The 27,158-nt window shown below is 36.5% G+C and overlaps 1 protein-coding gene across 8 annotated transcripts in view; it reads right to left on the bottom strand.

Annotated features, from left to right (window-relative positions):
- Positions 1–27,158, bottom strand: part of LOC145260645 (protocadherin-like wing polarity protein stan) — a 450,806-nt gene that overhangs the window by 213,991 nt on the left and 209,657 nt on the right. The window lies entirely within an intron of this gene.

Raw genomic sequence — 27,158 nt, 5'->3', positions numbered from 1 at the left:
TTTGTTTTTTTTTTTTGTTTTCGATTCTGATTAATCGTCCCAACACTAGTTATTATGCACAATCAGTCATTTTGGTAAAAGTTTTTGTGTTCCAAGTTTCTAATCACAACGGAGAGAAGAAAGCTTCACGCAAGTTGGACCGGAACATCTGGTACCTATCCAAGAAAAGAACTCGTCTAAAATATCAAGCAAAACAGTTTTTGAATGTTTATATAAGTAATTTATACATTTTAATAATTAACCTAATTATATTCCATGGAAACCCCACGCAAAATATGCACGACTTAAAATTCCTCGCGATGAAATGTTGTTTTAACCATGTTGACAATCTATCCTGCCTTGATAAAGTTCAAAACTGGATTCGAAACCTGATAGGTGATACCCTTTTCTCTTTCCTGCAACCTCTTTCCCACAGAAGAAACGTTGCGAGCTTGTCTCTGTTCTATCGTTATTTTCATGGCAAGTGCTCGTCTGAGTTTAAATCTGCCAAACTTTCACAAAAAGCACTCGTCTAGCTACAACCACTATCACCAATTTCCTCTCACTCTTTATCTGTGCCTGAATCTAAACGCAAATTCAAAGAACAAAACTTAATTCCTAGAACTGCTCGCCTGTGCATTTCTGTTCCGCTGGCCTGCTTTTCAGCTGTAACATTGTCTGAGAAACAACATATGCTGTGTCCAATTTCAGTTGCAAAGGCGATCAAAACAAAGAATAGGAAATAACTCCAACTCGCTTGTCTTTTTGTAGCAACAACATTTATTTCCTTATTCTCTTTTTACCACTGTAACGTCCTTCACATTATCGTTTTCTCTAGCGTCCTTCATACCTTGCACTTGATCACGAACGTTATCCATATCTCTCATGTGATCATTCTCTTTCTCTTTTTTTAAAGTCTTTTTTTTCTCTTTACCGGTGACGTGATTTCGCATGTATTTACATCCATGCATCTGCAGTATGTTACGCAGCTAACTACAACACAATCATTTTCAAGTCTAATGTAAACAAGTTCTTGTCAAGAAGTCCCCTTAAATCATCTAATTCTATCTCATTTCCACAACTAACTATTAATACGCTGTTGTCTTAGTGACCACTGTAGTTACCACTCATTAATCCTTATCCTTGAGTGGCTTTAAAACCTTGATAAGTGATGACTCTCGTAAAAAACAAGTGAAGCATACATGGTGCCCCGTCAGTGCACAGTGAACGAGGCATAAAAAATGACTAACTTCAGTATTTGCCCCCACCCTATTTAGCCCCAAAAGTCCCCAGGGGGCTCAAATCCTGATGAAAATGAACAAACGGTGCAGTTTTAGGCCGTAACATATATAAATTTGAGTTCTGCACCATGCAAAAAAAGAAATGACTAAGTCCATTATTTACTCCCCCCCCCATTTAGCCCCCAAAGTCACCAAGGCCTTAAAATATTTAAATTTGAGTTCAGCACCATGCAAAATTGCTAACTAGACATACACATAAAATTTTGGACAAATATGGTAAAATAGCTGATAAATAAAAGTTCCCAACGTTTTAGTCAGATTGTGTTAAAATTACAGAAAGATATCATCAAAATATATATATATATATATATACATATGATGATTGCAACGTCTTGTCAGACGAGTGCCACTCCCTCAGACATTTAAAATCCATGAGCCCAAATGTCTGAGGGAGTATCTATACAAATATGATGTTACAGAATCTTAGCTTTGTACGACAGCTAAGTCTCTCTCTCGGTTCAAAATGTTGAGATCCAGCAACAAGCAAGAGCAAGATAGCCAGCAACAAAATTAAACTGCAGACCAGCTTAATGCGGGTACTGGTCTTCCGCTTTATGGTTTTTTAAATCAGAGATTTGCTTCTCCTAGAAAGGTTGCCTTCACCACGGCTTACAGGAGCCCTCTCTACTCCTATACACATATACACACACACAAATATACACGGTGCTAGTTGGCCGTTGACCCAGAAAAAGAGTTCATTCGCCCTTTGGAAGGTCTTGTTTTTAATCCTTCAGGGAGACTAGCCGCCCTCCTCACCAAACAAGTCTGGTGGGGGAACCAGTTTAGTCGCCGGTGACCCGCCATGAGGCAGGTAGTACTGGGTTACATGGTACCAGTAGCATATACATACGGGGTGTCCATAAAGTTTGTGTGCACTTAAAAAAATTATAACTTTATTTATATTTGCGATAGAAATAATCTGTAAAAAATGTTATAAAGTTTCCTGTATCTAGTTTTAAGTATAGTTTTAAGTATAGTTTTAAGTATAGTTTTAAGTATAGTTATTGAATAATTTTTCACCACAAAATTCGTAACAATTTTTAGATAAGTAAAAAAATAAGTAAAAAATATTTTCTTTTGTTTTTCAGAATCAATTTGATCCCATGGCTGCAATTGAGGAAAAAGTAAACTGTGTCCTTTGGTTGGCTGAATTGAAATCTACTATTGCTGTACAAAGAAAGTTTAGAATTGAATAAATAAAAAAGCGCCTCATAGGAACACCATTGTTAAATGGATGAAAAAATTTAAAGAGACAGGCTCTGTCCATGATAAACAACGGTCTGGAAGGCCATGTGTCAGTGACGAAAGTGTTGCTTCCATAGAAGAATCCTTTACTGCAAGTCCAAGAAAGTCTGTAACACGGGCATCATTGGAGCTCGGGCTGCCAAAGTCTACTGTGCATAAGATTCTGCGGGCAAAACTTCATATGAAAGCTTATAAAATTCAATTACATCAACAGTTGTTAGAAGAGGATTATTATGCACGGCTAACTTTCTGTCACCAGTTCAATGAAAAACTTCGCAATGATGATGCATTTGTGAGTAATTTACTGTTTTCTGATGAAGCAACATTTCACATTAGTGGCAAGGTCAACAGGCATAATTGCCGAATTTGGGGAACTGAAAACCCAAATGAAACTGTTGAATATGAAAGGGACTCTCTTAAAGTTAATGTGTGGTGTGTTTTGGGAATAAATCAGATCAAAAGGCCATATTTTTTTGAAGATCGTGTTATTAACAGTGACAGCTACTTAGATATGTTGCAGAATTACTTTATTCCGCAACTTGAACAATTAAACTTGAAAGATGATACAGTGTTTCAACAAGATGGAGCTCCTTGTCACTTTGCTCGGCGTGTTAGACAGTTTCTAAATCAGGAATTTTCTAACAGATGGATCGGAAGGGGTGGACCATTTCATTGGCCTCCATGTTCGCCAGATTTGACTCCATTAGATTTTTTATAGGGACATGTGAAAACAATTGTGTATGCAACCAAACCTAGTTCATTGGAAGATTTGAAAGCTAGAATAACTAATGTGATTTCAGGCATTACTATAAATCATTTGGCAAATGTTTTTCGTGAACTGCAAAATCTTATTACCCTTTGTATTGCCAATGATGGAGGGCATGTGGAAAGTTAAATAAAATTTCAATAAAAGCTTAAAAAAATATAGATTTACTTCTTTCAAATCCATTTTACAGATTATTTCTATTGCAAATACAAATAAAGTTATAATTTTTTTTAAGTGCACACGGACTTTATGGACACCCTATATATATATATATATATATATATATATATATATATATATATATATATTGTGCTGTGTATTTAGGCAGCATTCTTTTATTTAAACAAACTTTGTTAGTTAAAGATAATGGAGAGCTTCTGTTTGATTAGACTATTTTTTTTTACTTTTTCAATTTTTCTAATAATCTTTTTAGCGTGTGTGTATCGAAAGAATAAGTTCCATGTGTAATTCGTGTAGTTCGAAGTTGACTGTGGTGTTGATTTTTGTTTTTCAAAGAAGACGTCTTCAGGAGAGCTGTGTGAGTATTAGTGCGAGTAGGGCAGATAGGTTTTTATACATAGTAGCAGCGAGAAATGCATGTGAGCTTTAGTGCTCAGTGTGGGAGAGAGATATATATTCGACATGTATTTAACATTAGACTCGAAAATGATCATGTTGTAGTCAGCAAGGAAGCAAACCTGTGGTATTGTGTTCCACCACTGTTTGGGTTTAGGTACACGGAGGGAGAAAGGAAAGCTCCTTGTAGTGGTAATAGCTAAACGAGTATTGCTGTGAATATTTTGGCATGGAAATAATGAGCAGAGAAAGATTAGCAATGTTTATGTTGTGAGAAACAGGCTGCAGGGTATGGAAAGACATCGTCCTCCACTAGATTGTAAATTCGATTTTGTATTATGTCAAGGCAAAAAAGGATGCTGTTAACGGCTACTCCCGCAATGTCGGAGCAGTACTCCATCTAAGGACATACCTAGCTCTTATAAAGCTGGTGGATTACATCAAGAGTCACACATTTAGTGGAGCCTGATGAATATTTGGAATTGGCATAAATTAATTGCTGAAGTTTTCTTGGATAAAAGCCATAAATTTTTTTTTTTTTTTTGTCACCAAAGTTTCTGTACAATTTCTCGTCTCCGCCGTCCGATAAATTAAAAAGCCCTAAACCCTCGCCCATAACTTTCCAATGACATAAAATAGAAATTAGGAAATGAAAAAAAAAAAAAAACCCCAGAAAACTCAATAAACAAACAATAAAAAAGACGGCATTTAACAATTGCCAACTTTACAAGGTTGCAAAATAAAATAAAAAACTATAAAAATGTGACCCCTGACCCCTGGTGACCCCGAAATGTTTTATTTAATGTCAAAGTTTTGGCATTACCACTCTTATTATAAAAGAAATGCTTTATTCAAAAGGTGACACGTGTGCATACACATCTCTATAATATATTTCTCTTTGTCTGTCTGTCTATTCCACCTTTTTTCTAGGAAACTATTGCTAAGCTGAAATTTTGTATGGACCTTTGTTATCATAAGGTGCAGCGAACTAAGTATTATGGTATCCATTTGATGCACAGTTGGGTTTTAATAGGGATTAGTACAAAGAACAAATATATTAGAATAGAATACCATGACATTAACAATTTTATTACTATAACATAGTGCATATGAACGCATGGAAAAATATCAGCAGCAGCAAAGGATAGCTGGCTTGTGAAGATAATAGCAGCAGCAGTAGCCGAAAAAAGCACATATGCAAATTAGGAAATGTGCGTGAGAAGAAAAAGAAAAGAAAGGAGAAAAAATACACCACATGGTGGGAGAACCAAAGTTGGTATCAAAGAAAATGGACGTATAACGTGAAGGCGAGAATGGGCTGGCTGCGGCCAGCGTGGGTTGGCAGAAAGAGAAACGCGAACCAGGTTAGATGGATATATGGCAGTGAAAAATGACGAACTGGATTTATTTATTAATTTTTGTTTGTTTGTTCCTTTGTGACAGTACCGGACGGCGTGCGGGTCCAAGAGAAGTTTGAACTGTAGTGAATACGGTTCAAACGTAACGGCAACATTACACTATGCCGAATGAAATAGAAAGGGTCAAATATTAGTAATAATAATATTGATACAGATATTGGCCATAAAACTGTCCAGTTTACATTCAGCCACAATATTAAAAAGGATACGAGATTCACCACCATGCTGAGCCTTACTACTTCTGTGCTGGCTTCTGACAAATTTTGTTTTTGTTTGTGGCACTATTAATTGAAGACTGCCTTACATGGCTAATGGACCTTTGCTATCCGATGTTTTGGGTTTTCATCAGAGTTTCCTTCTCCTAGATGGATTGTCTTTACCATGGCTGGAGTGATTCATCTATCCCTTGTGTGGTAACCTCTGGAATATCAGATAGAGGCTAACAGGTGCTACATCTTGCTCAAGAATGATCCGGAACTGTGAAAGGCGGGAGTGTTCAGTTTCCTGAAGTAATATATATATAATCATTTACCTAAATACATACAGCACCTAGTAGTCCAAAATGTCACCCATCGTCTACTGGCCAGGCTCAACATTGCTTACCTTTGGTGGTTTAACAAGTATGTCAGTGTGATTTCTACAAAGGCCAAAAGCCACTTGAGGATGAGGGTTAACAAGTTGGATAATCTCTATATAAATAAAATGAACTCACTTTTTCCCGTCGGATTTTGACATTAATAGGATTAAAAATCAAGATATTTCATGCAAATATAATATGCACAAACGGCAGAACAATATCTGAGGTGTGTTATAGGCTCATTATTTCTCAAATTCCTTGATAATCTTAGATTTCTATACTTTTTCTGCTGAGAAGTCACAGCCAAAATCGGTTAAGATCAATGGAAGTGGTAAAATATTTTCTCTCTAATAAATTCCTCCTCCCCCTGCCACCACTTAACACCGTTTGGGGATCGTTCACAAGGAACAGTTGAGAAGAGAACACCGGTTTGGCTTTGTAGTTCTTTCATGTGAAGTTATTTAAAATCACTAAACTAAGCTGCAGTGCTCTGTGGCGTAGTGGTTAGCGTGCTGGACAATTCACATTATATTTTCACGTTCGCACCGACCTACCGTAGTCTTTTTTTTTTTTTTTTTTTTCCTAAACAACTGGAATGGACTTTTCGTGGTGGCCGAACTGTTAACGTTGCAGATGTTTTTGTTTTTTTTTCACACTTTATTTTCCTACTTTTACTCATGACTCCGGGTTTGATCCTTCCTACTTACCTACCATAACATTTTTTTAAAACTCCCCCCCCCCCGTCCCGGAAACAAACACTCGGGCAACGCCGGGTACCCCCGCTAGTAAACAATAAAACAGATGTTTTGTTTGTCGTACTATTATTTGAACATTGCCTTACATAGTCAATGAACTCTTGGTATCCGGTTTTTGGTTTTTCATCAGAGTTTCCTTTATTTATGAGATGCTTTCATTAAGTTTCCAGACTTTTTTCGTATGGGCACTTTTCTTGCTAGTCACCTTTGAAGTAATCTCCTTTGGCTGTAATGCACTTCTTGTACTGTTCCAACAACAAGTCCTTTTGTGTGGGCATGTCAAAATGACCCTCGTCACAGCCGCTTTCATCTCCTCAATTGTCTCATAACAAAAGCCCCTAAAGTTTTCCTTGAGCTTAGGGAATAACCGAAAGTCACAGGGAGCAAGGTCTGGACTATGCGGAGGGTGAGGAACTGTCTTGATGTCCATCTTGGTCGAATAGTCTGTGACAAGGATGGAACATCCTTGTCACAAAGTTTGTGCAAATCTTTTGCAACTCAAGTTCCTCGCGAATAATTGTGTGTACAGTTCCCACACTGACATCAAACTGTGCAGTTATTGTCTCTTTAGACATACGATAATCCTTATTCATGAAATTCTTTAGTTGGTCAATCAACTCTGGTGTTCTGACTTCCTTACGCCTCCCAAAGCCTCTCCTCATCCCTCACAGAATCCCTGCCTTCATTGAATCTCTTATGCCTCTTAAAACTGATGCTTAATTACTGCAAGATAATCATAATCCAAAAACAGTCTGAAGTATTCCATACGTTTTTGTGGCATTTTTTTCAAGTTTTAAACAGAATTTTATTGCATATCGTTCTCCTAATGTGTCCTCACATCCAGACTGCATTTTTGAAATTCACCAGCTGTGACAATCAGACTTTAGTAAGGAGTATTCCAATTCCTGCTGTAGCTGTTGACTTAGACCTAAAATCAGAAAAATTGATCAGTCATCTCATAAGATGTATAGCAATAACATATTGAATTTCGAAGAGTCTATAACAATTTTAAATGCCAGTAATACAGGGTGGAATAATAAAACTGTCGTCCTAGAAAAGACAACATGATTCCATTTCCGTTTGATGAAAACTGGTTTTCTTTTTTTGTTGCAGACCATCTACTAGTTGGCCAGTTGTGTACAAATCCCAAGAGCGATAGGAGCCTTCTATCATGTCTGAACGTGAAACAATGTTCAATGAGCGAGATTTGGAGATTCACTGCTGTACAACTCATGCAATCAGGTGGCCGCTGGCAGACCTGGATGTGGCAGCAGGACTCAGCGCAAGCCCACAAGTCCAAAGAGACCCAGTGTTGGCTTTAGAAGGAGTGTTACGACTTTATCCCCTTCTCTCACTGCACCCTCCTCTCCCGATCTGAATCCGCTAGACTACTTCGTTTGATCATATGTCGAGAACATCACCAACATCACCTCTCACAACACTAAAACCAGCCTGATCACCACCATCTGCCAAGTATTCGCCGAGCTCACACCAACGCTTATGGAAAAGGCATGCTCCAAGTTCCGAATTCATGTCAAGGCAGTGATTGAGGCTTAAGATGGTTACATTGAATAGATGTCAGCTCTATTATATAATCAAGTTACCTGAAAATTGATCTTTTCAATAAAAGTTTTAAAATAAAGCTGTAGTGTTTTTTTTTTTGTTTTTTTTTTAGGGCGACACTTTCATCGTTCCATCCTGTAATATGGATATAGATAGGAAAATACCGGCTTTACTTTTAGCCACAAAATCAAAAGAGGTATGAGATTCGCCGCCATGCAATTAAGCTCTCCTTATGCCGTTTTCGAAATTGTTTATGGGTACAAAAAGCATAAAAGGGAATCGGTTACAATGGTTTTTCTCTGATGTTTGGTGTGTTGTTGTATTCAAAGAGCTGTCTGGCTAAAGCCTCTCTCATTGACTCTATTTAATCAGGGAGGGGAGGGATGTTCGGAGATTGCCGTCACTTTGTTTTTTTTTTCTCTTCTTCCAAAATTGCATTGATCCCACAGAAAAATCCAAAGTGCTAAAACAAAACGTCCATTATTTTGTGCCCAAAAGGTCATCCAGCTCGGAATTAGAATACGTTTTATTTTTTTTTTTATTTTGTTATTTTTTATGAATAACAATTTCCCTTTGTTTATGTGTCTTTTAAGCACCCCCCCCTCCTTATTTTGTAACCTGACATGCCATGGAAAAAAATTTCTTATTTGCATAAGTGTCAGTTTATCGCATTGAATAATGTATACTGCACCGTTATTTCCATGAGAACTGCTCGACTGAGCTCCAATTCTGTTTCCTTCTTTCTAATACATTCACATCAAGGGATGATCTTTTCTGTTCCTTACAGTCCGTTTCTAACAGAAAAGATGTTGATGGTCTCTCTTTATTCTATCGTTATTTCCGTGGAAAGTGCTCGACTGAACTCCGATCTCTTGGTTCCTCCTTGTTACACATTTGCAGCAAGAACTCATCTTACTACCACCATTGCAAAGAACTGTTGATCCATAGTCATTAGGCAAAAATCAAACAAGATTCCCTGAATTTCAATTTCTTCTTAAGATCCCTTAAGCTTAAGTGTTACATTTTAGACATTTTCCAGACTCTAAATATCGTGTAATGGATTTTGATCAAAATTTGATTAAGGATCCTAGACTCAAGTTTTAATATCCTATCTTGATTTTAATTGGTGTGAGAGGATGCAAAAGTCGTGCACATCTGTTCTGGATGAGAAGTTAATTTTACCTGTAAATGATACTAAAACTTGAGTCTAGAATCCTTAATCAAATTTTGATCAAAATCCATTACATCTATAAGATTCATGATTGTTTTTAAAATTAAGTTTCCAGAAAAACCCTTCTCCAGAATTTGGCGCTTAATAGTCCATAATTCCATTCATTCCCATGACAATTGTTTGGTGGCCCTGGCAAATGGAACAAAAAATGGCTCTGTGACTGGTTTTGAATCTCTGATGATTGCGTGAAATCACTAGCGTCTGTAGGAATAAAAGAATAATTATTATTTGATTATAATTACCAGTACGGCACAATCACGTTGACAGATCACCAAAGTTAAGCAACGTTGAACCTGGCCAGTACCATAGATGGGTGACCATTTGGGAAGGCGAGGCACTGTATGTACCGCAGGGTAAAATACCAGGTTGAGAAACTGGCACGGTCTATCCTTCTCTCGGGGGTAGATGGGACTCTCTTAAGCCGTGGTAGGCACCCCATATAGTGATGGCGTCACGATAAAAAATACCCTTGATAGCCCTGGCGTAGCATCAAGTATTCAGCTACGGACAAGATTTGAATTACACTACAAACTTGTGTAGTAAGTTCAATCTCGGCTACGGCCGCGCTGGATGGATGGATAGATGGATGGATAAATATCAAGTTGCGAATGGGTACTGTCTGCGGAATAATGACTGAAAGGCAATCAATTTACGTTTATGAAATGTTCACGACTTCATTTGTTTGAACACTTTAGATTGTCTATGTATTTGCTCAAATTGGGAAAATGAGTTAAAAATAAAAAATTATACACAATACTGTTAGAAACCCACCGAATATATGTCACCGTAACATATATTGAGCGAGTTTCTAACAGTATTTTGTAGTTTTTTTTTTAAATTTTTAACTCATTTTCCCAAACTTACTGTGTTCAACAGAAAATCGAGCACAATTTAAAATTTTTCAATACATCGGTAAACACTGTATGCTTTTCGACCTGAATAAACATGTTACATTAAATAAAAACACTAAAAAATTATCCAGTTAGGTAGAAAAGTAACTTATCTTGCCTTTGATAACATTTATTTGTTATATATTTGTTTTTTTTTGACAACTTTTTCGAATTTATGTGTATAGTAAAACAAACCCAAACATTCAATCCCATGACTTTCAAACGAAGTTTTCTGTTTTTTTGTTTTGTTTTCATTTTTGTTTTTCATTATTTTTTTTTTCACAAGAATTTTTTTTCAATACGTAAACATATATTTTCCCCCTTTTTAAATATTAACTTTAGTTTTTTATCTTTGAGACACAATTAAAATTTGGACGGAGTTCGTGTTCCCCGCCTAAGCATGACGTACACGATTCCAGATTCTGCCGGACTCTAGACCCCTAAAACAAGCGTTTAGATTAGGTTCTTAGCTAGCCGAGTGAATGGCCCCCTACGTCTCTGATAGGAAACTTCCAAGATACCCACACTCTGATCCTTTCTTTTTCGTCCCTGGCTAACCCAATAAGCAATCTTGGAGAAACTTCACATACCCCCCCCCCCTGCCAACCCCAGTTTCTTTGCTCCTGCCTAGAATTCCATAGAGAGAGAGATTTGCTTGTTTTCGGCCAACACCAAGCCAGAAAACAGATGGCGTTCTACCACCTAGAGATGGTTGGGAGTAGCTTACTAACATTTTGATTATATTTTTTGGACTTCCCCTCTACCCCATCCCAAGCCAATAAAATTTAATTAAACAAACGACTTTTTATAAAATTTTATGTTTGCATATTTATTTTATTGCTTAAAAAAACACACGATATGATTTGGGAATCTTAGGTGGGACGACCCCCTGTGTGCTTGAGGTATTTTGGTAAATGAGAACTTTAGCTAGGATCAAGAATAGACAAACAAAGGTACAGTGGCGAGGATTACCATAGATATCCTCCTCCCTCATTTTTTGAGTGGCCTTGTGCCTAATTTTTTGTTTATTTCTGTTTTGTTTGTAAACTTTCAGAATGAATAAAAAAAATATATAACTCAAAATTTAGACTTATACTAAAACAAAGTAATTATAATGAACATAGTGGTTTGCGTTTTCGGCCATTTTTTTTTTTTTTGCCTATACCTACTATATATAATAAAATATTAGGATCAAATAAGAAAATCATTCAATATACTAGAAATCATTTGAAAAAAAATCATTCAATCCCATAATGACTTTGGCCGTTTGTAAATGGTATCAATCTTTAAATTAGGTCACATGATTCGAAATGGCCACCAGGTAATGAGTCAGCTTAACTAATGCTAAAATAGTGAAGTATATTTAAGAGGGGAGGGAGAGGTGCTAGGTGTTTTAAGCGTATCTGATAAAAGAACTGGTGCGATTTACAGGACATCGGTCACTTCAGGGTTAAGAACTGCCACTTCGGATGCACACAAGATCAACGGATTTAAGTAAGATTAAAAGTCAGAGATTAAAAGCTCCTTCCTTTGAAGTGTGTTAGGTGGCAAGAACCTTAATCATTGCTCAAAGGATTAGGGTTTTTTTTTTTTTTTCAAGCTCTGGGGTGGAAAGGAAACCTGATAGCACAAAGGATTATTGGAAGAGATTAAATAAGATAAAATTAGAGATTTGGAGCAGAAAGCAGAATTAATAATTTGCAGTATATATATATATATATATATATATATATATATATATATATATATATATATATATATATATATATATATATATTCTTTTTTTTTCTTAATTTAGCCTTGCCTTGACAGTGGAGTTTTAAATTTCTTCCCTTTTTTCTACGCACATCTTATTTTTCTTTTAATAATATTATTGAAATTCTTTTCCTTGTACCTATTTGTGAATTATTCCACGGATTTCTACCTTTTGGATTACTTTGGATCATTTTCCAATTACGCGATTCCCTGTGATTTTACTTGTGCCAATGGAAATTTAACTTTCTTGGATTCTGCATTTTTGTATTTTACCGTCATTGGATACTTCACCCTTCACCAGACTATCCATTCACATGAAATCACTTTTTTCTTCACCCTATTCCCTCTGCTTCACTTTTTGTTATCAAGTAAGATCTATGACTTACTTGTAGTTTCATTAAATACTTTTGCATACAAAATCTGATCCCGCATTTTGCTAAATCCTACCCTCTGATGAGAAGGAAAGTATTTCTTCGAAACTCTGCGGATTAAAGACTATCCACTTATCTAGTGTTTCCTTTTCAAATTAAATATGTTTTTAACTCATTTCAAAGCTTTTTTTAATATATTTTATTAACTACTTGCTCTTATATATATATATATATATATACAGGGTGACCCCCTCCCCCAAAAAATGGGCCCCTACTCTAATTAGGCCCCGTTTCTTAGTGTTTTGCCCGAATGAAATGAAACTTTGGTCATAACTAGTTTATTATATTCAAAACATCACATCAAAACACTAGGGTCTTTGGCCTTTTTTTTTTCCGTTCTACAGCATATGTTCTAGATGGCCTCTATTTAGCTTCTTTTTTTTTGGGGGGGGGGTCACCCTATATATACTTAGTTATATTTTGAGGGGGAAAAAAGGATTCCAGCAGAGTGCTCTATTAAAAGGAAAAATTCCGAAATAAGAATCTTTAAAAAGGATGTGTCCTCTATAGTATCATACCTGACCGAATGGTTAATTGTAGGCATAGACCGATTCATACCATCCAAAAAATTGCAACAAAAACCTAACAGCTAGCCATGGTTCTCCCCAGAATGAGCTGCTGCCATCGCGCACATAAATCACTTTTTTCATAGCTACCAACGTAATAACTGGAAATGTTTCCCATGGAAATAACGATAAAACGACAGGCTCACAACGTCCCTTCTGTGAGAGAGAGGTTGCAGGGAAGAGAAAAGGGCATCCTCCACTAGGCTACAAACTCTCTTTCATTTGCCTGTTTCCCACCTGACTACAACTTGGATGTCTTCAAGTCCAACATAAACAAATTCCTGATGAATCGCCCCCTTAAGTAAGACACTTTATCAAATCTCCATTACTAGCGATGATATTATCCCATTGATTACTGTACACGCAATAACCCTTATCCCCGAGTGGCCTCCGGGCCTTGATAAGTGGTGAATTCCTTATAAAAAAAAATGTATTATTTATATTTTCATTTACAGAAAGTTTAGATGAGATAAGTCATCGATACCGTCGGTTTCAAACTTGATAATAGGGCATTGTTTTAGATACCTATATCCCAAATGTGTGTGTGTGTGTGTGTGTGTGTGTGTGTGTGTGTGTGCTCCTCATTGAATCCCGACATACAAGGTGCCTTCAATAAGTTTCCAGACTTTTTGGAACCATTGCTACCCTCAGTTGGTGTAGTGGCGGCCACAAGACAGAGCAGTTTTACATGAGACTTTTCCTTCTTCTGGATGCATGTCAACGCATCCACAGATACCATACTATTATATATACGGTATGATCATGTTGGCACACAGGTTCTCGTTAGATCACCAAAGTTAAGCAACAATGAACCGGGCCAGTACTAGATGGGTGACCATTTGGGAATACCAGGTACTCTTTCTCTCTCCCTTTCATACATATATATATATATATATATATATATACATATATTTCTGTAGAAATATATTTTCTTATAATATACACCAATCCTTATTTAAGAAGCTCAATGTAATTACAAAGCAATATAGTGAATAAATGACAAAAACTATATTCCAAAATTCATAATGTTGACCATCTTATAATTTATTCCTTTAATTCGGCAGACATTTACAATTCTTGACAGTATCTGTTCTGTAGGGCAGATTATATATATATATATATATATATATATATATATATATATATATATATATATACACACTAGAATGGGTGCCTGACATTACCCGGGTGTTTGGAGGTGTGTATTGAGCAAAAAAAAAAGTGGTAGTAGGAAGGCAGGCTCGAACCTGTACCGTGTAGGAGGAAAAGAAAGGGAAAAAAACGTGACGTCTTTGCTGTTACGACCACCACCAAACCTGAAATGACGTAGGTTTAAATTAAGACTAGACAATCGAAAAGACATACACTTTCACTTTATATATATATATATATATATATATATATATATATAAAAGTATAGTTAAATTCTATGATTCAAATATTTATTTTTCATGCAAAACATTCCCAGCATGTCAAAATACTGTACATTTTTATTGATATCTTTCGTTATGCAGGAACAAATAATTATTACGTCGATACCGTCTTTTTCATGCCTATACCCTTCAGAAAAATTAGAAATTCTTTGCTTAAATAGAAAAAATGCATTACAATATAATGTTGCAAGAAGACAAAAGATTCATAGAAGACTCAACATCCTGTGTTTGCTCATACTGTCTTATTGCCATATTGTATATGTATACTCTGTTGTTACATTTGATGCACATTGAGCTTCTTATCAAAAGGGATTGGTATACACAAACTGTGAAATATAATTGAAAAAACATATTTTACAAAAATAACAAATATATATATATATATATATATATATATATATATATATATATATATATATATATATTATGATTATAAAACTCAAATGACCTTTTAACGGGTATTGTAACACAACATCCAGTTTACGACTTCCGGTTGCGCATGCGTACATAAACATATACCTATAACAGCATAAACAAATAAACACAAATCGCTGGACCAGTTTCGTTTGAACAAATGGACGTCCTTAGAAAAGCAAATATCTAAGATTTATTGAATAAAAAACTTCAAGATATGGGAAGCAAACGCAAAACGTGATTACAAATAATATGTATAATCATCGACCTGTTTCATATATACGATATATATTATACTAAATAATCAACGCGACAATGAAACGTATTGTTTTACTGTGTACATTTTCAGCATCCCAATTTTGTTTGCGCTTTATTTATCCAAACTTTCTGCTTTTTTTTTTTACATCATTCATTTCCATATTACGTTTAAGTTATTTTAAGGCAATTTTCTTACAAATAAATCTACTTTAACCCGTTGACAACCATAAGAGCATTTTACAATGGCGATTTACCCACTGCCTTCCTTTTTTTATAATTTATTCTCCATTTTTTAATACACCTTTTTTAAAAACATTCATACATTTTCTTCTACACTACCAACATAAATAAATAATCCCAAAAATATGTTTTTTTAATTGCATTACAAATATATAATCAACGCGACATTAAAACACATTGTTTTACTGTGTACGTTTTCAGCATCCCAATTGTTTATTTTTGCGTTTAAAGTAAAAGATATATAAAAATTTGAATATAACTTCAAGTATTATGGTATCTGTTCAATGCACATTTACCTATAAGTATGGCAAACCACTTATAATTCAATGGCTGTAAGTTTTTATATTTTTTTCCAAAAATAAACAATTATAAACAGAACGACTTATAGAAATCTATCTATATTCTTTTTTCATTTTAATATACTTTCATAGAAATGTTTCTGTTATTTCACAAAACACTATTTTCTTTACGTCACAAGTGTCATGCTCATACATTAATTCCATAGCTAATATAACATACTGACCCAACGGGTCACGGGTAGTCCAATATATATATATATATATAAAGAAATGTCTTCTGTAAAGTCTGATGAAATTATCAGGTAATCGAGACATGTGTATCTAAGCAGATAAAACGGTAATAAAATTGTTGTAGACCCGTGCTAAGGGTCACAAATAAAAGAAACCGAAAGTAGTGTAAAGTGTATAAATATAATATGTATTTATCATAAAGAATACAGGAACCACTAGGAATGTGTTCGTAGCATGCAGTTAAACATGGTATGAATGTCTCCATTTAGTCTAGTTGATTCCACTTAGTTCTCAAATAGGGGTGATTTCTCCCCCATATATAGTGAGTAATAAAATATATATGGCAATTAAGCTACACAGAATATTCTGCGTTTCATTCATGCTAGGATTCATCAGGCATACATGTGAAGTGATGTCAACGAAAGAAGCAACAAAGATCTTGTGAGAGACGAGATACTGTTCGAGATTTCATGAGAGACGTGGAGAACGTTCGAGATCACGTGGATGACGTCACAGCCGTACAGACGAGGAAATAAATGTCGTTGTACAGAACCAAAAAGCGAGTTGGAGTTATTTTCTATTCTTTGTCTTTGTTTCCTTTGCCACTGAAACTGGACACGTTTGTTGGCCTGCAGACAATGTTACAATTGATCTGTATCCTCGAGTTGTTTATAGTCTCCATAAGTAGTGATTGATGAAAAAATAGCAAAAAACAAAAGAAAACAATGCAATACATCATTTTCAAACTGGCTTTCTGTGGGGTCCAATGCTAACAAATTATTCGACACAAACGGGGTACAACAGCAAGACTTCTGCTATGAACGTCGACCTCCTACATTTGTTTTGTCTGCGAGAAAACGGCAACAGAAGGAAACCGAGTTAAATATTAGATAGCAATGGAATTCTTGCAGGGCTAATCTAAGATTTTGGTCACAAGAATGCGCCAAATTCGTTCTCGTAATTGCTGACATCGGTTCTAGTTGTCTGCTTTGCTACTTATAGAAAAGATAACAATGTCGTAAATTGGTAACTAATCTTTCGTTTTTGTTTACGTGTGTGCAAGAGAAGGAAAGGGATTTGTGAAAAAAGTGTGTATATTATATATATTATACACACACACACACACACACACACACACACACACACACACACACACACACACACAATACTTTTATACCCAGGAGAGAGAGGAGAAGAGAAGGGGTCGGTGGGACAAATTAAGAGAGAGTGAGTAAGAAAGTATGAGAGAGTAAGACGTAGCGTGAGAGAGACAGAGAGAGAGGGAAAGAGTGAGAGAGAGAGATAAAGAGAAAGGGAGAAAGTGAAAAGGAGAGAGAAAGTCAGGGAGAAAGAAAGAAAGAAAGAACTGGAAAGAGAAAGAAAATGGAGAGAAAAAAGGGAGAGAGAAAAAGAGAGAGAAAAAGAGAAGAAAAGAGAGGTAAAGAAAAAGAGGAGAGAGATAGAGAAAGCGCGAGAAAAAGAGATAGAAAGAGAGAAAGAGAATGAGGAAGAGAGAGAGAGAGAGAGAGAGAGACAGGAAGAAAATGAAGCATCATTTGTATTAAGTTTTCGAAATGAACAAACGGAAATAGAAATCAGACGATAACCCAGGGCTATCAAGGTATTTATAGAAATGTTCGGGTACCTGCATCTAAGTAGGCGTTAACATAAAAGAAAGACGAAAGCACTTTGATGGTGGCAGTGGAGGGAGGTAAAAGTATGGATTACCAGCAGAATTCGATGCAGGTTCAACAATCCATAGTGGGGTATGCTAAATGTAATATCCTAGAAAAATCCTTCAAAACTATTGAATGACCTTGTGCCAAACGAGGTCGATCCGAATACACTGTGCAACAAATTTCATGTTAAAAAAATGTACATGCCACATAAGACCTTTTCCAGTGTAAAATATCCTCATACTAAACCTGACATTTATTTTTCTACATTATTTCCAGTGCCACGCAAAAGTATTGGATACATTACATTTTTCTTCATAACTTTAATTAGGGTTCAAGATTTTACCTAAAATTTGGTCAGTATATTCCTATTACTATTCTAACTAATATTTGGAGTAGTAATTACAAAATCAAAGTTTAGAAAGTTTATATTTCAAGAAAAATATGAATTTACAAACGCAAAAGTATTGGATACACTTTTAAAAAATTCTTTTTCTGAAATAAATTTAAATGACTTTTGTTTAGCGTGTTGCAATAATGTAAACGAGTTATCACTGACCAATCAGAGAGCTTTATATTGAAATAGTTTTATAAAATTCTTCCAGTTTGGGTTCACTCTTTCAAAGTCAACCAGTTCATTTATAAAAATGCCTAAACTAAAGAGTTGTCAATAGACATTCGTCAAAAAAATCATTGATAAGCACAAAGAAGGAAAAGGGTATTGAATAATATCAAGGGAACATAATCTACCACTTAGTACAGTTGGAAACGTTATTAGAAAGTTTAAAAACCCTAGTGAAGCTGTTGCAAATCTTCCAAGATGTGTTCGGCCAAGGAAATCAAACGAAAAAAGATCAAGGTGGATAAGCAGAAAGGTACAAAAAAACACTTTTCTTACTCGTGGTGAAATTCAAGAAACACAGCAACACATGTAGGGCGTAAAAATGGCACCGCCTATAACAAAAAGAATACCATTCCCACGGTAAAGTTTGGCGGTGGTTTGATTATAGTATGGGGGTGTTTTTCATCCAAAGGTACTGGTGAACTAGAAATCATCAATGGTAGAATGAATGAACATATGTACAGGGGAGATTTTGGAGAAAAACCTCCAGAACTCTGCTGATTTGTTGGGACATAATAGCAATTTCGTGTTTCAGCAGGACAATGCCAAACTAACCAAAAGATTGGCTTAGAAATAACGGAATTGACGTTCTTATTTGGCCCAGTCAGACTCCAGACCTCAACCCAATTGAAAATTTGTGGAAAATATTGAAGATCAATGTTCACAAGAGTAATCCACAAAATATTCAACAACTAGAACACTTCTGCAAAGAAGAATGGTGCAAAATACCTGCATATCTTTGAAAAAAAAAAAAAAAAAAGTGTGCAACTATAGAAAGCGATTGGAAGCTGTTGAATGCAATAAATATTTTTCCTTTAATATAAACTTTCTAAACTTTAATTTTGTAATTACTACCCCAAATATAATTTAGAATAGTAATAGGAATATACTGACCAAATTTTAGGTAAAATCTTGAACCCTAATTAAAGTTATGAAGAAAAATGTAATGTATCCAATACTTTTGCATGGAACTGTATATATATATATATATATATATATATATATATATATATATATGAACCCTTTTTCGGGGTCAACGGCCAACTAGCACCGTGTGTGTTTGTGTGTGTGTGTGTTGGGATGGAGAGGACTCCTGTAATCCGTGATGAAGGCAACCTTTCTAGGAGAAGCAAATCTCTGATTTATAAAACCATAAAGCGGGAGACCAGTACCCGCATTAAGCTGGTCTGCAATTTAATTTGTTGCTGGCTATCTTGCTCTTGCTTGATCGCAACATTTTGAACCAAGAGAGAGACTTAGCTGTCGTACAAAGCTAAGACTCTGTAACATCATCTGTGTATAGATACTCCCTCAGGCATTTGTCTATAAAAGTGGTCCTGTGGCGATGGAAAAGTTGTGACGAGTGGAGGCTTGAAATGCTGGAAGTATGTAATAATTGATCTCAATGACCATCTTTAGTGTCATGCCTGCTGGAGCGTGTGAATTCACCGTTAGGACTAAAAAAAAAAAGTCATTTTTGGGCTCATGGGCTTTAAGTGTCTGAAGGAGTGGGACTCGTCTGACAAGACGTTGCAATCATCATATATATATATATATATATATATATATATATATATATATATATACTAACAGAGAAACCCGACATTGTCCAAGATTGAATAAGGATCGATGAATGTTTCGCCCCTCCATTATTTTATTGTCATCGAAATCAATGAAATCATTGATTGTCTGCTCTAGTCGGGGACACACCACTGTGCATCGGGAGTAGCTTCAGTGACTTAGTTACACATTGTCGTCCACATTACACTGCAGAGAACCTACTGTTTTCATGAAAATATTTTATATATAAAAGCTTAAATTAAAGTTTGAAATTAAGTATCACGTTCAATTATGCTCTAATCAGAAACGCTTTTATGTACTATGAATCATACTTTATTATTATTGAATGAGGAACACAGAATCGTCTGTTTAAACAAAATTTGTCCTCTTATTGTGTATTGAGAATGGTGGAGACTATGTAGAAAATAAATTCTGGAAAAAGGTCCTGTCTTCGTAGCTCTTCAGTTTTTTTAGTTAAAAAAAATAGGAGGCTTTACTTTTACTTCGTATGACAAAGCGCGTTTTTGGCAGCCGTGAACAGTCATCGCTGATCGTTGGCAAAAGTGTATTGAGAATGGTGATGACAATGTAGAAAATGAAATTCTGGAGCACAAAAGATCACTTGTTTTAATGGTAACATTCCCGTCTTCATAGCTCTTTAGCTTTGGAGTTAAAAATAAAGAAGGCTTTACTTTTGGTGGTAATTATGTAGAAAAACGAATTCTGGGGCACAAAATGTCACTCGTTTTAATGGTACCACTCCCGTCTTTTTGAGTTAAAAAATAGGAGGCTTTACTTTAGTAACGACCCTCGTAGTGTAAATTAAATTCTGTAGTCTTAGTCGGACAACTGGTCAAGCAGAAAAAAAAAAAATTCAAAAATATATTCGACGGACACATGGCATACGCTCGCTTATAAAGACATTTGATGAATGTCAGAGAAAGTGGGACACGTTAGCCCCAATAAATGGTCTACAGGGTGGGATGATAAAAATGTCGCCCTAGAAAAGACAGCATGATTCCATTTCTGTTTGATGAAAACCTGTTTTCTTTTTTGTTGCAGACCATCTACTAGTTGGCCAGTTGTGTACAAACCCCAAGAGTACTAGGAGCCTTCTATCATGTCTGAAAATGACACAATATTCAACGAGCGAGATCAGAGATGCGCCACTGTACAACTTATGCTCTCTTCCTCTAGAAGTGTAAGCCATTTTGAGTTTCAGAACAGTTTCAGATGGTTCGCTGTTACACACAAGTCCTGGGAGGTAGACAGTTCCACAGAACAAAATATTCTTACCGTGTCGAAACCCGGGAAAGAACATGTGAAATTGCTCCAGAAAAGGTTTAATATTCATGAAGCAATTCTGGTTTCTGATTGGTTGGTAGCAGAACGTGAATTAATTTGATTTGTCAGTTCTTAGCAGCATCGTTTATAAATAGAATCGTCCGACTGTATGGGATCATACCCCATTACTACTCCAAAATATTGTAACATCCTCCCTATTTTTTATAATGGGGAAGTCCCTTGTGCTTGTTCTGCTCAAAAATAAATATATATTTTTATATTCACTTAGACATAACAAAAATTAGAAATCATTTGGATTTTAGAATTTTAGCATTTAAAAAGACGCCAATTTTAATTGTGTTCAAAAGGAAAATTACAAAGATTTTTTTTTTTTTTCTAAGCCAAAGTATTAGTAGGTTAAAGTGTTAATACAAATAAAAATGGAAGTACGACAAGTTATGACAACAGGACCATTGCCAGCATCCTCAAAATGCAAATCCGGACGGTGCAATGCTTGAGGGCACAGCTCAACAAAGTTTCTGGCCACGATTATGATCTTTGGTGTGGTTTCAAGTCAGGGCCACATCATGCCACCTCACATCTTTGAAATCGGCTTGAAAGTCAACACCAAAGTGTACCTAGATGTGTAGAAAGATGTGGTAATCCCCTGGTGCAATCAGGTAGCCGCTTGCAAACCCTGGGCATGACAGCAGGACCCAGGCTTGGCTTCAGAAGTGCTATGACTTTGTACCTTTCTCTCACTGGCACTCCTCCTCCCCTGACATGAAGCCGCTGAACTACTTTGTTTGGTCATACATTAAGTACATCACCAACATGACCTCCCACAACACCAAAGCCAGCCTGATGGCCGTCATCTGCCAAGTATTCACTAAGCTTTCATCGATGCTTGTGCAAAAGGCATACTCCAAACCCATATTGAGGCGGTGATTGAGGTTGAAGGTGGCTACATGGAATAGATGTCAGCTCTACTACATAATCAAGTTACCTGAATTGATTTTTTCATTAAAAGTTTTAAAATAAAGCTGTAGTGTTTTTTTCATTAGGGCGACAAATTTATCGTTCCATCCTGTACTATAGTTGCATGTTGGTGCGTGATTGGATAAAGTTCATGGAGAATTGAATTCATGCCTTCGCATTTTAACCCTTGGACTAAGATAGTATTTTTACACACATTGCCTACGATGGGTGTGAATTTTTTCACATCACATAAAATCAAATTTAGAGTCTTTGAAAAGAATTTTTTTTATCAAAAAAACAATACAAACATTCAAACATGCGTTCCAAGCATGAATTTCATTCATTAACTAATTCAGTTAGGGCGAAGAAGAATTCCATAATCATTGAAGACGCCATCGTTGCAGTTGTTTTTAATAGTAGAAACAAGGTGTTAAAAAATTAACAGCCAGCGTAGCCTAAGGATTAAGAAAGCTAAAAAAAAAAAAAACGAGCAAATGACAGTAAATTATCAGTCCAAAGTATGAAAGAATGCCAACGCTAACCTACAAAACTAAACATAGTTCACATGCATGCCACCTGGTTGAAGTCGACCTTTCTGGATCGGACTGGAGTGATAGCAGATGTGAGACGTTGCCTGGTGTTGCCCACCCTGGATACGGAGACACTTGTGGCACCTTAAATATCAAAACTGGATAAAGAAGGGCAGACAAGGCAGTGTTGCATCATATGGTCTCTCTCTCTCTCTCTCTCTCTCTCTCTCTCTCTCTCTCTCTCTCTCTCTATTTGAAGATGGTTAGGTCAGTTTTGTAGCTCCATCTGGTCAGGGCAACTTTTGATCGCCTCATTTAAGTGCTCAGGATGAGTTGTGGTCAGTATAGACTTTAAAAAAGGCAGTTCTTCAGAGAAGTGTTGGAGTCTGTCCTTGTTTACGATGCTATAACCTGGACACTCACCAAAAGATTGGAAAGAAGGCTAAACAGCACCTACATCTGTATGCTACTAACAGTGTTAAATATATCTTGGCAAGATCATCCCAGGAAGCAGCAACTTTATGGCAACCTACCTGCCATATTAATTACCATCAGAGAGCGACGTCTACGATTTGCCAGTCACTGCCAGAGGAGCAACAAGAGCTGGTGAAAAATGTATTGTTGTGGACTCCATGGCATGAGCGCACAAGCATAGGATGACCTAGATCCGCTGATACGCAGCAAATTGCAAATGATGCCAACTGTGATCCTGAAGATCCGAGGCAGCTGATGGAAGACAGGGAAATTTGGAGAGAGAGAATTACATTGATCCAAGCTAGGAGCCTGACCAGATAAGTGCTCAGGTGAAGCCGAAGTTCACCATAAAGATTATCAATTTCTAAGCTATACACTTGAAGGTTAGGGAGGTTACATCGGCCAAAACGTTGCAGCAATAACAAAAATGAGAATAGTCATCCAAATAATACAAGTTCTTATCTCCCCCCACCCCCACGAGGTCAGAGTTAGAAATGAGATCGGTTTTTAACGTGGAGAAAATCCATCTACTCCCCCCCCCCAAAAAAAAGAGCACCCCGGATTGGGACGAAAATTTAAATTGCCTCAGTCTAGAAGGATTTCTCCTCCACTGACCGAGGACAGAAAATTCTGAGACACTCACGGCACCTTAAATACCAAAATTGGATTGCAGAAGGAGAACTGTGAAGAGACGTGACACATGATCTGCCTTGGCAGCGACACAGTCACACAAGAGATGTCATCCATGTCAGTTGCACCCTCGTTAAAAGACTTAATGTCAGAAATTCCAGTTGTTGTCATTCGGAATTACTGTTTGTCTTTTCACATCCTCATTACCATAGCCTATTATCATAAAACAGCTGGGGGTGGGTACCCAACCATGACACCGTTTCAACTTCTGTTTAGGCTTAAATAAACAAATGCATTCTGGGAAATCTTGTATGATCACACTAATGTATAATACGAGTGTTTAGGGAGCCCACTAAATAAGTCTAAAAGTTATGTAGTTGTCTCGGACTCACTTATGCCCGCATTAAGTCGGAATACGTCTTTCTAAGCAGAATGCTTTGTTACCATTTTATGCCCAAGTGGATTTTACATGAAGCACCTTTATTATTTGCATTCTAATTTTTGCCATGTAGATTTCCAAATCAAATCGAAATTATTGCAGAAAAGTATCTGAGTGCAACAAACTACGGTGTTACAAAACTCCGCTCCCAGGTGGTTCCCTATAAATATGACCCTTATCACAGTAGCCTCCTACACTTCAGTGACAATAAGCCTTGCTTGAAGTTGTTTTATATTAGAACCTTACGTCAGTAAGTAGAGATTATGTTAACTAGTATGAATTTTGGCAAGGGTCACGTTGAGTACATGTCAGGATAACTTGGTGGCAAAGAGAAATAGACCCAGTGCAGCTAGTGTGATTGAGGAGAGCATTCTCTCAAGACAAAACGTACTAGAAAGTCAGGTGTTGAATGATTACCTGTAACTAACTTCATTTCTTGGTGAAAAGAGCATAAACGAAAAGATATCAAATCAAATTTGTTTGGCAAAAAAAAAAAGTGAAATAAAGTCTGAATCTCTGTCGGCTTTGAACATGGGAATAGTATCATTGTGATACTGTCGACGCCCCCCCTCCCTCAAGTGTTAAGAAGACAAAATATAGCAGAAAAAATAAGTTTATCGGCAGAACAAAGGTTATATGAAGTTGTTCATAAAGGAGGACAAAAGAAGCTAAAATAGGATTGTTAATCCAGGTGTGCCAGTAACGGCAACAAAAGATCAGTCAATGTATTTTAGAATTAGTTGGAGGAGCGTCAAGGAGTCTTGTAACAGTTTACAATGGTTGGGAATAGTCTGTGGGCAGTCTTGGGTTTACAACAGTTTGTTATGTTATTGGTTGTTGGTTGGTTGGTTGTTTTACGGCATATCAACCCTTTTCGGGTTATTTAATGCCGAATCCAAAGATTTTGAAGAAAAATTTTTTTAATAGAATGTATTTGTTGTTTTCACGTCGGTTTCTATTTAACCCATAGTTGGGACCCTAACAGGTACTACCACTCCGGGTCAGAGTGGACCTGGGAGCAATGGTAAATAAAGGGTGGCTCAACACTTCCCAAAGCCCACAAGCTGGGGCCTCACCATCGGATATAGTTTAAGGTCATATCCAGGACCCCCATTGAGGGACTTTTACCCTCTGCAGGGGGGCAGTCGGCGTATTCTAATACCCCACCGACAGAGCCGTTATGTTATTAGTTCTGGGCAACACTGGCAAGTAAGCTAGTTGATTATTATTATGACCGTATTTTGTAAGTCTAAATGTGTTATGGAGTCCATGACATAAATAGTGCCACTAATGCGTTACTGAGAGAATGCAGTTTGTTTGTGCCAGGGAGTTCAAAGGGGTCAACAAAGGTTACCGATAACATAGATCAAACCCAGGACTTCTGTTGACAGAGCGTGCACCTGTGTTGCAAGACAGATCAGTCAGTGTGTTTTGGTGTGAGCCGGTTAACGGGAATTACCACCCCAACACATACACCCTGATATAAATAGAAACACGCATGGGGACTTTTTGGAGTCAGTTGAGAGTTGAGTTCGAGTTTTGAGTCCGACAAACACAGTCGTCGGATCGAGCATCTTGTGGAGCAATGAGAGGCAGCTATGTATGGAAGACGAATCAATAGAAAAATTCCCACCCTCCTTCTAAGGATAGGTAGAGAAATAGGGGTGCGTCATTCGACTGTGAAACCAATAAAGTCCTGATTGTCCAGAAAATGAGGCTTTCATTGTTGTTATGAACTTTTTGTTCCAACATGGTCAAGAGATGTGAAGAAGATATAAAAATGCATGTTTCTGCTTTTTATTTTATAAATCCCCCTAAAAGGGCTGAAGTGCCATAAATATGGACATGGACTCGGAATAAGTAAACATCCCACCATATACATAATAAATGGAATGCCACCCAAAGTAGTTTTTTTTAGAATGAAACGTTTATTACAATAATGTTGGAATGTTAAGGTTAGGAATTTCTAGATAAATATTATCTATTATGTAAAAACATCAGGTGATGATCTTAATACTATGAGTATTAATGATGCAATCACAAAGAGTGATTGTTTTTTGATACACATAGATTTTAATTAGTAGATAGTTAGAGCTTGAGAAAGACAATCGTTGGAGACAGGCAGAGAGTCAAGCCGACCGGTCATAAATGTTAAGAGTACCTGTGAGGAGCGCCTATCAAATGTAAAGGACGTTGGACAAGCAACTTCCCAATGGGGACACATCTGTAATAAAGTTACTGAAATACAACCCAAGATTGGTTGCTTCCTTAAGATGAATCTTCTTTGTAGCTTTCTGTCAAAACAAAACCAAAGATGTTAAATCCCCAGAGAACTGTTATTCGTCTCTTTTTTGTTGTAAATGCTAGATGTCTGCTGTTGAACTGTATCTGCTAATATATCGACATGTACAAACACAAGAATACAAAATAAGGCGATTATAGAAACACTCATGAATATATACACATTATACACATTAAATAGACACGTAAATACATAAATGTTGATATATAAAGGTCAACTGTTTATATACACTCTAGTACACAATAAGATGACAACAGTTTACAATGATTTGAAATAGTTTGTGGACAGTCTTGGGTTTGCGACAGTTGACAACAGTTTCAGTTGAGGACAGTTGTGAGTTTGATATTTTCGAAGGTAGATCGTGGCTCAAAGTAGATCGAGATGAGCTGACTGCAACTGACAAACATAGCCTCGACAGCAGATGTAAATGGGGACGTCAGCATTTAGAGGCTTGATGGTATCAAACACACACCCAGAGTGCAACTGATATTTGCAGAATGTGTCAGAGTTTGTGTTTTGTCTTATTTGATTTTTTATACTTGAAACCGTGCGTGCCCCTCGACAGCCAGAAGAAAAAAAGAAGAAGAAGAGGAATACACAGTTGGGGTCAGCGATGTTGTTGAATGGGGATGGCACGTGGTCTTTTCACAATCAAAGTAAAGCAGCAATAAAATCAATCTGGCATCAATTGAAATGGATGGCTCTCGTCTTGGGGAGGCCCCATGTTTTGACAAG

Source organism: Euprymna scolopes, chromosome 36, assembly GCF_053919585.1.
Source record: "Euprymna scolopes isolate OS-2025 chromosome 36, ASM5391958v1, whole genome shotgun sequence".
Taxonomy (NCBI): domain Eukaryota; kingdom Metazoa; phylum Mollusca; class Cephalopoda; order Sepiida; family Sepiolidae; genus Euprymna; species Euprymna scolopes.
This window is presented reverse-complemented; position numbering and strand designations above follow the sequence as displayed.